Source organism: Leptonotus elevatus, chromosome 2, assembly GCF_054856555.1.
Source record: "Leptonotus elevatus isolate MCC_2025b chromosome 2, RoL_Lele_1.0, whole genome shotgun sequence".
In the NCBI taxonomy this organism is placed as follows: Eukaryota; Metazoa; Chordata; class Actinopteri; order Syngnathiformes; family Syngnathidae; genus Leptonotus; species Leptonotus elevatus.
In genome coordinates this window covers 40,535,418-40,547,777 of record NC_141240.1, presented here as the reverse complement: position 1 = coordinate 40,547,777, position 12,360 = coordinate 40,535,418, and positions in this window count along the sequence as shown.

Genomic DNA, 12,360 nt, shown 5'->3' with positions numbered 1-12,360 from the left:
ATCTTGTGTGTGACTGCCCTCGGACCTTCAGTGACAATTTGGAAAATCAAGTCAATCGTGAGCTGTAAGATCTGAGCAATAATCGCTGGAATTTTGAAGACACTGAGCAGTCAGAAGCTGCTCTTGTCATCAGTTAAGGTAAATAAAAAAAAATGTTTATGATCGCATGACCTATACTGTAATCGAATTGTGTCCCGAATGTATGACTTGGTTCTTCAACCCAACACGACACTGAACCATGAACAAACACATTTTAGGATTTTTTTTTTTAGGCTGGCAGGTTTTGTTGGGACATAATATTAATTGAGTGATTTTGAACTTCAGATTTTGTTTACTTACTCAGATACGTTGAATGGAGTGAAATACATAACGAAAAGAAACACAAACAGCTCCCAGTATGATGCTGTCCAATTTCCCGCCATAGAGATGCGGACGTTGGCGTCACACGTCCCAAAATGGCCGCCAGCGTCGCCATTTTGGCAGCATAGAAAACGCGTCCGCCGTTTTGAGTAAATGGCAAACGATGATTGACAGCTGCCACAACCAGAAGAGGCAGAAAAAGGATCAAGCATTCTCCAGGCTACCAAAAGAGGAACCAAAGCACAGCCAATGGGTGAACAACAATAAGAGAGAATTTGAGATCCTCCTCATTGCTTGTTGTGTAGCAATCACTTCATATCAGGCGAGTCAACTACTGAATCAGTTTGTCGTGCACATGTAGCTCGATTGTATAGTTATTAAATGAAGGCGAAACACGTGATCGGGCACTTTTTACGTGGTGGCTGAATCAGCAGCAGATGCTAACTGTTAGCACAAGCAATATGTGGGGGAAATAATCGGTTTCGTTTGTTTGTGCTGCTACGGTTTAATAGATGTTACACAGTGGAATTTAATAACTGACCAACACCATAAAGACTTTTTACGGCTGAATTAGCAGATGCTAAATTGCTAACATACCTAAATAACACTGCCAAGACTTGGATGGCATTTTGACCACATATAAAGGGAGAATACATTCGGATTGTACAAACTTGTAAAGAACTTTGTATGATCAGATACAGAGAGAGGGGGTAGTTCCACGTAGTAGCGTCCCCGAGTTGAAAAAAAAAGAAGCCTTCCTGACACTTTATCGGCAATGGTAACATCATCCAACCTCTCCACCTCGCACATGTTTATCATGCCCTTTTCATCAAAGTGAGCGTCAATGCTCTTGGGCGGAAAGTTGACGGGTAAATGCTAGTTTTAGCCCTCCTCGTCATTGTACGCCATGAACGCGGCGCCGCTACTTTCCTGCCACGGGGGACCGTTCAGAGAACGTGACGTCCGGATGGTTGTTAATATTCAGAGAAAATAATTGCTCATTTGCGACTATACGCAGTGGCAAATTTACGAGAAAAATCTCAGAAACGTACGAAAAATATACACGTACCATAGCTATAGTCTAATGTGAGGATTCGTTGGTGGTTAATGGGACACCGTTTATAAAATGAAAAGGCAGGATAGAGATGGATTAATTCTTAATTAAACTTTACTCGCCATACACAGCAGCTAGAGCGACAACACTTCCTGATCACCTATCAGCTGACAAACCCTAACCAATCAGAAGCTAGCATACTTTAGGTAAGTGCAAGTAAATGACAGATTCGACACATCAACTTAGTAACTTGTACAAAAAAATACCAAAATATATGAATGTGTAAATAACAATTCTGGGAAAATAAATGTACAAGTAAATATACATTTTAACAAATGAACTTAAATGCTTAATCCTCAGGGTGTGGACCTTCGCTTAGCAAAGTGGCAAATTTGCGATTTTTTTTCTCTGAATATTTCCCCCACCCTCTAAAAAAAAAAATACCCTAATGCACCGTCGTGCTATTGAACTACAGCCCCAATAACAAACATACTGACTTACCTCCCTGACATGGTCAATTAAAATTAAGCTTTATAAAAGAAAGAATTATTTTAATTGGTATTCAATTCAATTGGTAACCAAAAGTGCACACTAGTGTATTGTGGTCGGGTTTTGGTACGTTTAGGTAACATTACATGTAAACATTATTGTCGCTTCAATGGATGCAGGAGGGTAGCGGAAAAAATCCAAGCGACACACTTGATCACCTGCAAAAAGATTCTTTATATCTGCACCACAGGGATCCGTGCTCAGGAGGCAGGCGGCATCTTGTGCCTGGCGAGTGAGAATCTTTGTCCTCGATAAATGTTTCCATGGCATCTGATTGCAGATTTGCTTGGAGTGCCGGCTAAATAGGAGCTTGTGCAGTTATTTGGGGACAGGTTTAATCTATCTCCTCTGTTACCAGGCGGCCTCGGTTGCCCTGCAACAGTGAAGAAGAGAAAAGGAGGCCATTTTGCCTACCGAGTGGGTGGGAACACACGGGCACACAATCGCAAACAAAAACACATTTCTCCTTTGCACTGGAGTTGGCACTAGTGTATAAATGAGCTTAGTGGTGGAACAGAATCTCAATGTTTGCTCATGATACAGTATCAGTGTGCAGTTACATAGAGCTTTATCTCCACCATGTGTTGCTCAAAGTACTTTACTAATATTGATTATTTTGTAAACAGCGCGTACACAGATGCGCTAATGCAGCCGCATCAACCTATGAAAAGGTTCCTCTTCAGTTTCAAATAGATAACTTTAACTTCCAGGTTCCCTCACCGTACACTTGCCAACGGCAGAACCCGGCATGTTATCTTCAACCAGTTTTAAATCCAACCCATTTGTTTTGCACAAGCTGCTAGCTTAGCGCCAAGCTAAGCTGAGCATTTTCGTATTTTGTCTCCCTTGCTTGCCAGCCTGAGAGACCAACAGCAAGTAAACAAGAGTCAAGGACGCATCTGTCGAGGAAGGTGTTAAGTTATTAACATTGTTTTTCAGTTTTAATTTATATTTTAGCCGTTTTGGATTTAGTTATAGCAGTATGGCTCAATGAATAGAATTGTATTATCTGTCTCACTCTCAGAAGAAGGGCAACGGGTTTGTACATTTGCTATCTTTAAGGGAGTTTTGTCTGTGGCCGGTCTCTGCCGGTCGGAAGAGGGGAGTCACAGGCTGATTATTATTGTTTTTCTCTAATCTGATTTATACCCATGGGAACAGATTCTCTTGTATTCACTGAGTGGTAAACAAATGTACTGTGGGCTGATGGGAGGAGACTTTTCGTATTCACCGACTTTTTAATAAATAATGATGTGACGGAGAGCCTGACACACAATCTGATGGAACACGGCTTCAGTGTCGTCAATTGTTGTCATCAGAAGCTTCTGATAATTATAATACCTTTGCAAAGGGACTTCTTCACCAGAATCTCACCATTCAGTTAATTGAACAAGCAAAGAGTACAATACTTAATATTGTCTACTCTAACAAAGGACACATCTGTACTCGCTCGTGACTTCTAACTATTTTGTTGATTTTTACATTGGGATTTTTAACTACATTGCTGCAACATGCCTAGCGGAAAAAGAGCTGATGAGATTGAGGAGATAAAATCTCCTCTTGCAAAACTCAAAGAAATGGTCACCGAAATACTGGAAATGAAAAAGAGCATCGAGACACTTCAGGAAATTCAGCAGTTGAAGAGAGAGACGCAAGAAAAAGATCGACGCATTGTCGCCTTGGAACAAAAAGTGGATGATAAATCAAGCCGAGCGGCGGCTGGCACAAGCGCAAATTATTCTGATCAAACATCAGTAAATGAGAACGTGGAATCGAGATTTGGGATGAACTGTGGATCCAGCGCACATTCACGCGTGCTTTTTGCTTCCAATTGGGGGGAAGAAAAAGATTGCTCTTTTGAGATATAGCTGCAAGCTTAAAGGTAAACATGTCTACGTCAATGAAAATCTCACGAAACGAAATGCTGACATTGCCAAAAGAACATTGCTGTGGAATGCAAGCCCGATTTACTCTTCTGGTTGCCACAACATGTGTGAAAGCTGATCCAAGGTCAGCAAAGACGCTACTTGCTCGCCTGGTTGGGTGGGCCTGCTGGGGGCGCCCGGGAACCGATTGACCAATTCCAAATGATTCTGACTCAAATCCGAAAATTAGTCGTGATATATAGAGAAAAATAAAATGGCAGTCCAATGTGTCAACAAATGTAGTCTGAGCAACATGATTTCTTAAACTTAAAAATGATAAACAATGATAACAGGTAAAATTTTGCCACAGCTTTGCTGATAGAACCCAATGACAAAGCAAATGATGGCGGCCATCTGAAATACACTTAAAAACATAAACAGCTTGTCAGCTCACAATTTACGCGTGTTCCACTTCAAACCCTGCAGATACAAGTGCACGAATGATCCGAACTCATTAAACCCATTACAGTACACTCTTGACTTTAGACATTCATAATGACAGCAAAGACAAGCCGATACATACTTCAGAAATAACATCATCTTTTTTTGCCATCTGCTATTGTGTGAATGCAAAATAGCTGCCACATCCTGGCACTTCAGATGACAGATCCCTCTGGTGTAGCGCGACAGCATAATGATAATTCTATCATGTCCATGTTTGAGTTCAAATTTTGTTTTTTGTTTTCCTGTTTTTAATGCACATCAAGGGATGTTTTTACTGTGTTTGATTTTACAGTGTGATGAACAGCTGCAACTATGTGCTTTCACTTCTTCCATTCCACGGATGTCGCGATGCATCATAGATGATTATTTTTTCCATTTTTGTCGGTTGGCAAAGCGCGGTAAACGAGCAAACACGTCCAAATGAAAGGGAACGGCCTCAGGATAAGAAGAAGATCCACATCAATATGAAGGCGACACAAAACAAACGTCCCCAAGCGCTTTCGAAACTCTTCCCTGTCAATCTTCCTGTTTGCGTCGATCTGTTCATAACAATAATTTTTCCCAAAATGGGTCTGAAAAATGACACACCACCTCGTCCATCTCTCGCCATCTTTCAAGCTCTCGTTTGAAGGGATCTCTGCTTTTCCCCTGCTGTACTTGCTGCCTTTGTGATGCCGCTCTCGCTGTGATTTCGCCTTCCCCGCTTTGGTTTGCGGCCGCTTTGAGGAACCTGCAAAAGAAAACGCTACCAAACAGTTGGACTCTTTCGATGAGACAGTTGGCTCGAGAGGGATAATGATGAGCTGGTAATGACTCAAAGATGATGAAAGCGAGGCACCACATGTCGACTTGCGCTCCAGTGAATTCGGAGCTTGTTTGATGGCACATCTGATCAAAAAATGTGTCACAGGAAAAAAAATGATTCACTGGAGTTTACAGTGTATCACCAGGAAATGGCTTTACTTGGAGCAAACATTGGACTGGACGCCGCAGACATTTGGACGCAGTCGCCTCAAACAGCGTGTCACTGACGTCGTTTTAAGACGCGGGCTTCATTTGGATGTTTTGTTTGGCGGCAAAGTCTCACATTAAGATAACTTTCGGGGTTGTGCGGTGAACGAGTGGTTCCTGTCCGTACTTACGTCCTTGCGATCTCGTGAGAGGTCATCCGTCGCGGCCCAAGTACCGTTTCCAAAAGCAAACGCAAGAACGGACGGAATACCCGGATGTTATGCTTCCTGGTTCTGACGCATTGTCGTAATGTATACCACGAGACTGGATGTTATATAATTACGAGTAAAATATTAAAAGAGTATCATTTGAAATTATACATGGGATTTATCTAATTTAGGATTACATTGAAAAAAAAAAAGGTCCTGGGAAAGACACCAATGTGATTCTCCGGAAATTGTGGTAAATCTATAAAAATGATCTTTCAATGTGCGTGTATATAGGTATTAACATATATTTATACATGATATTGTAAATTACAGTTGTTAAACTAAATTGTGTGAAAAAAGGACTCGATTTAATTAAGTTGTACTTTACATGTTAAATTATTCACGCTCATAAAAGGGGGACGATACAAACGTGATGCTCCTCGGCTGCCGTTCGTTCCTTGAAGTCCTAAATGCATCTTGGGATATTTTCCCAGCCAAGCCTTTAAGCTGGCAAAAAAGAAGGACGTCCGGGAATTCCGTGTGGTCTTGGCTTATGCATGCTTTCGAATGGAACAGTACTTGGGCCGCCATTGATGACGTTTCACGAGACCACAAGGACATACGTCAGGTTTTTAACTGACGTATGTTGTACAAAGACATTTTGAAACATGGAAATAGTAGTACAAATTCATTGAAACCTCGTCGCATGATATAACTGTGATGAATGACGGAAATACGCCGGCAAGATATACGTGCTTGGAAGGTACGTAAAAGACCGGGCTTACCGGGAAACTACTCGTTGCGTCACAAGGACGTACTCCGTCTTCTTGATATCGAGAAACGGCATTCGTTTTACGATACGACTCAACAGGCCGCACGCATTCAACACACTGATACTACAGTGGAGAATGTGAAATGGCAACCCCACGTGGACGATGTATATGTTGGGATTATATCCATAAAGCTTTAAAAAAAAAAAAAAAAAAAGATATATTTTGATCACAACCTTACGGTTTCCAACTACTAAGGGTCTGATATGGAATCTAATCGAAATCAGCTTGAAACCGTCAATAACCTCACATTGATTAGCATGATAGTGCCTTGTTGTCATGTTGCTATTATTAGCCCCTTGCCCAGATGCTTGATTGATTGCTTGGGATTCTTTGTTTTCATTTCTTTCTGCTCAAATTAGACTGACGTTAGAAGTAAGAGTATGATAGACTTCCTGTTGTCACTTGTCACTCGTTTATTAGCCTGTTGCTAGCTTAAAGTTGAGCATTTGAAGAAATCACCTTTTTGAGATTGCTTTAAATTTGGCCTCGTGCCTTTGTGCTTGCATTAGTTTTTGCCAATTATTTCTAAATTGGGTATATGCCACTGACTTCCGACTTCCATAAGTCACACACTTGCGCTGTTTCTGGTTACTGTTTGCGTCATATAGGTCCTGTCCCAATACTCGCACTTCCTCAGGCTCAATTCCACGTGAAAGTGACGTGTACACTGTGTCGTTGAAAAGTTTTTTTAGTTTAGGACGTGACTTATAGAGGTCGGAAGTCATATACTCATTCCAAACACACGCATTGAATATTCTAAATGGTTGGTCGTTAGAGTGTGGTATGAGCACCACGAGTGGTGCGTGAGTGCCCTCTAGTGGCACACGCAGGAATCACAGAATTAAATGTTCAAACTGCATACCGATTTTCGTAAAACTTTTTATTTTATTTTACTCAGTACAGTAGACTTGTTAAGTCCAATTCACTTGTATTTAACTTTATTATACCTACTTAATTAGCTTACCGCCACCACAGTGTGAATGTGTGAGTCATGAATAATGGACCCATTCCGTTGCATAGAGTCTTTGAGTGTCTAGAAAAGCGCTATATAAATCCCATGCACGAATACATTTTAATTTGAATTATGACTATAATTAATTGCAGGTTTAAATTTTCTTATTTTTAAGTGCAGTTGTTAATGTTCAAACGGTGCATAATGCTGCAATGGCTCATATAATTTTTAGGACTTAAAAAATTGAGAACCAAAGCCCTGTGACGGACTAGCGACAATTTCAGGGTGTATCTCACCTCCAGGTCATGTTTGTAAATGAGAATTAGTTCTCAAACATTTTACCTGGTTAAATAAAGGTTAAATAAGCGAAATAAAAATAATAATAATAATAAAAACCTCTGGTCTAAATCAGCTGGGAAAGGATCGCTCGCATTAGAGTATACAGTAAAAGCCAACTTATTTCCTCAACAAGAGTGAAAGGAACCCTCCCCGAACGAGGCCCGCGAATGTTCTTTTGTTCTTTTCAGCAGGTGTGTTTGTGAACACAATCTAAGAAATGTGAACATTCCTCCTCATCGCTTCACTTTTTGACTCCAGTGCTGCAGTGATCCATCATGTGCTGCTTTGCTCCTCGCAGTGTTTGGGTCAGCCAAAGCTTTAATTTTAGATCTCGGTGCCGCGCTGAAGCAAAAGTGGGTCTCAGCACTCATTTCTTGTGTGATGAACTAAATAGATCCAACTGGCTGCGACGTACGTTGCGGTATTCTGACATGAACTGATCATCCAGTAATGCAGGTCATGAGAATTGACCTCTATGAAGTCGTATACAATTAGTTGAGCCAGGCACTCATATTGCTGGCGTTTTTTTTTTGTTTTTTTTGTAAGCAAGGAATCTGTCTTTGCATTCGCTACGTGCCACCAAAAAGAAAGAAATATCAATCCAAAGGCAGAGAAGGCCCTCGTTTTGGGCAATGAAGCAGATGGCGAAGCGTATGAACTTCCACTGAACTATTTGTCCTTGTCTCTGCTTGAAGTGCACTGGAAAAAAACAAAAAACAAATCTGAGCTGGAAAGAAAACAAAAACCCAAGGTTGATATGACGAAGGAGTTTCTACAGTACACTATTGTTGTTTTTTATCATTGCATGGCTTTTTCTCCATCACACCTGCCTGTGTTTGACTTGTTTCCATGGTAGCCACCTAATTAAAGAACAAATAATGGTTTGCAAAGAAAAGCCAAGCTGCTATATGAGACTGCAGTATTCCTGCGCAAGCATCATATACTGCCTCTCACTTATATACAGCACACACACAACTCAGCGATGAGTCACCATCATCGCACCATCACTGGGGCACGCACACGCACGCACGCGCACGCACGCACACGCACGCACACAACCTGTTCCACACTCACACATGCACAACACACCTCCACAGTTCTGCAGTGTGTGCACAAGACGGGATGGAAGAAAAAAACAACACGCCGCTTCAATGTAACGTATTAAAGCCGCGCATGCAGACCTTCTAAACGGACTCATGTTCTTTTTTTACATTCAAATCAGAATGAATCTATTTTCAGTAACATGAGCTCAGATTCTTCGCGGGAGCTTGATAACGATAAGAGTGTTGACATGTGAAAAAGTCGTTCGTTTTTTGCTGGTATGTGGCTGCCTGCCAACCATTTGAACCTGCCTGGTACCCTCCAAATATTTCTATAAGGGATTGCCATCAGGGAAAGCCACACTGCCACCCAATGGCCATGCAAGGAATTGCATACAGACGTCTGGTTGTGAAAACGTATTGTGAAGAAAAAAAAACACGTGGGTGGAAACATAAAGATATAAATACATCAGTCCTTTCAAACGTTGTGCTTGTTTACACAATCTGCTTGTCAATAACAACAGCATGTGGGCCAAGAGGCTATTTTGCTGCTCCATAAAGATGACGTCACAAGTTCCAAATAGGAATCAATAACACTCTGGGCTTGATGTACTTTTCATCTATTCCGAGTATCATTGTCACATCTTGTCCTCACTCAAACAACTCCATTAGTCTTCAAATAGACGAGCATTCAGTCTCTTCTGGGAAGACACTCGTGATGTTGCCATGATGTGAATCACTCACTAACAACTGCCGACTGCCCAAATACATTCGTTTGCTAATTCCGTGGTTGTCAACCTTTTTTCAGTCAAATATTTTTTTTCGCCAAGTACCTCCTAACCAGCACAACGCATTTCTAATTGAAGAAGAAGAAGAAGAAGAAAAAAAGTGTCTGATTTATTAAAATTTGGAACGCTATTTGTATTGATGTGGTCTTTTGAACGATTTGGAAATAAAAAGAGATAACTAATAAATACTAATGTTATTATAAATACAGATTTGTGCACATGCAGATTGTTATCAACATAAAGTGTCATCATCTTTTGGGCTCATAGTAAAGCTCTGTTCTGAAAAAGAAAAACAAATTTAAATGAAGTTTCCAAGTGATTGACAGGTGATTCAAGGTGGCATCTGACAACTTGGGTCAAACCATTCTGGTATGGGGGAGATGCTGGTTTTTTAGGATACTGAAATTGAATAGCCTACTGAATATAACATTCATTTCATGAACTTATATACGATACGATACGATACGATATACTTTTATTTTCCCCGTGGGGAACTTTTTCCTGGACTCCGTCCAGCTGCAGTTACAGTAAAGAAAAAACAACAGAATAAAAAGAGATACAATTAAAGTTAAATAAGAAGTGCAGCAATAAGTAGAAGACTTCCCAGAAGTCTTGTTGTATTGTTCTGAAATTGCAATGGTGGGTGGTGCATTTGAGTGCTCCTCGGGGTCTTTGTGTTTATTATTATTTAATTTATTTTTAGTCGTTTTTAAATTATTTTAATGTATTTATTTCTTTATTTTACTTATTGTATTCAAGTATTTATTTCTTTATTTTACTTATTGTATTCAAGTATTTATTTCTTTATTTTACTTATTGTATTTGAGTATTTCATCGACTTTTTTACAAATTATTTTGATAGTAGATTTTACGTGTGTGATCGTGTGCGAATCGCAACGTGCAGCACTTTGGAAACGCTTGCTATAAAAAATAAATAATATATAATAATAAAATGGATTGGACTGTATTTGGTACCCGGGGCCTTCTGGGGATTTATCCAATTTAATCTACCTCTTAATGCCACAATTATCATGTTTCAAATATAAGACAATCATAACAGCATGCAAGTGTCCCACATCGATCATCTGAAGTAAATCACAATTGTTACATAACTTCACCAAAAATGGAAAGTTCTGTTCAGTTACATCACGTGGGTCAGCAGCACTTGTGATTCTGAAGTTCCCTCGTGGGCAGATGATATCATATACATGGGAAAAAAAAAGTATTTAACCTCCACATACATGTAGTGGAAGCAGTGCCACAAAATGACGAGAATAGAATGTTGGGTTTACATTATAAGAATACACAATTTCATAGAACAAAATATTAGAATTTAGCCTTTAAATGTAAGTCAGAGCTTCTGAAATTTAGAGGCCAGCAGGGAAGGAAGGCTTCGCTGGCGCTGACCGTCCGCTCCGGGACGTTTGAAATTCCTCTTTCAAAGGACGACAGTATGTCAAATTAAATATTTCTTTTATGACATACTCCTGTGATTCTGAATAAGATCATGAATGCCAGAAATGTTCCATTTTATTGGCTTTTAAAAAATTCATGTGGACGTTAGACTTTTTGCAAAAGAAGGAAATTAAGCTCCCATCTTTTAATGTGGTGTTCTATTTGTTTATATAGTTAATTGCACTTACTGATTTTAATATTGATGCGAGTTTAATTGTACTCAGAGGTGAAATAAAAACCACCAACTTTCGTGGTAACTTTTGAGAATGTTGTTGATTCTCTCTTGCCAAAAGTCACACGATATTTACTATGAAGACGCAAAGGGATGACTGAATTAAAAACAACATTCATTTAAAAGATAAAACATAATCAAACATATTTCGTATTGTTGGAGCCAGTATTTTGGAAAGGAAATTAAGGCTACAACAGGTACGGAGCTTCTCTCTTGGGCGCTGCAAGAATGCTTAAAAAAATAAAATAAAATTTAATTTTATACTTTTCATGTAGTAATTTTGTTTTTAACTTTTCAAGTACTGTGCAACACAAGGTTAAAGTTCAAACTGCGCATAATGTTGGCATTCAGTATGCTCTTTATTTTTCTTTCAAGACCCAGCGTGTGGTCCTTAGTGCCATCTAGTGGTCAAAGAATATCATTAGAAGCACGCAGGATTTTCATGCACGCCACCACACCAGCATCTATCGAAACTCAGACACAATCTGCTTCTTCCTCGGGTCGTTGAATCGGTGGAGGCTGGCTGGTGTCTGTGGATCTCACTCTGCTTCGTTTGTCCGTCCTTCCTTTCCTCAGTCTCTCCTTTGGTCTCTTGAGGTCTCCCTGATTTGGTGGAATTTAGATGTTTCTGGGGTTGGTGAAGGACTCTGGTTGGGGACCCGGTGGGTGGTGTCTGGTCTGCTGAATTTCACTTTCAATTATTTTCTTTGGTCCTTCCTCTGGTCTCCTGACGGCCTCACGACTCTGGCTGGATTCTGAAGTGTTCGGTTTAGGTGAACGGTATGAGATTTTTTTATATGTTTTAGGTGAACTAATGCATACACACTCACACGCACGCACACACGCACATGCACATACACACCCACATACAAAATAAAAATGTATTAAAAAAAATGTAATTTTTAAAAAAATTAAAAAAAAAGAGAGAGCAATGATGATGACATGTCAAATCGGTAAAATTAACGAATGAACTGAGCTCTCCGAAAAAAAAAAAAAAAAGAAGCACGCAGGAGCACGCACATTACGGTGGCTCAGAGAGACCACATTTCGCAAGCCTACCACCAATTCTTATTTTGCGTGAGCAAACGAGCATCTCGGCGAGCAACGGCGACGTGGCAGCCGTTGTGAAGAATTAGCCGCAGCGGCTAACTAGAGCGGCTAGCGGGAGTTAGCCGGAGCCATAGGCTGTCGTGGCTAACGGGAGTCCTCTTTGGCTCAGTTGGGTACTG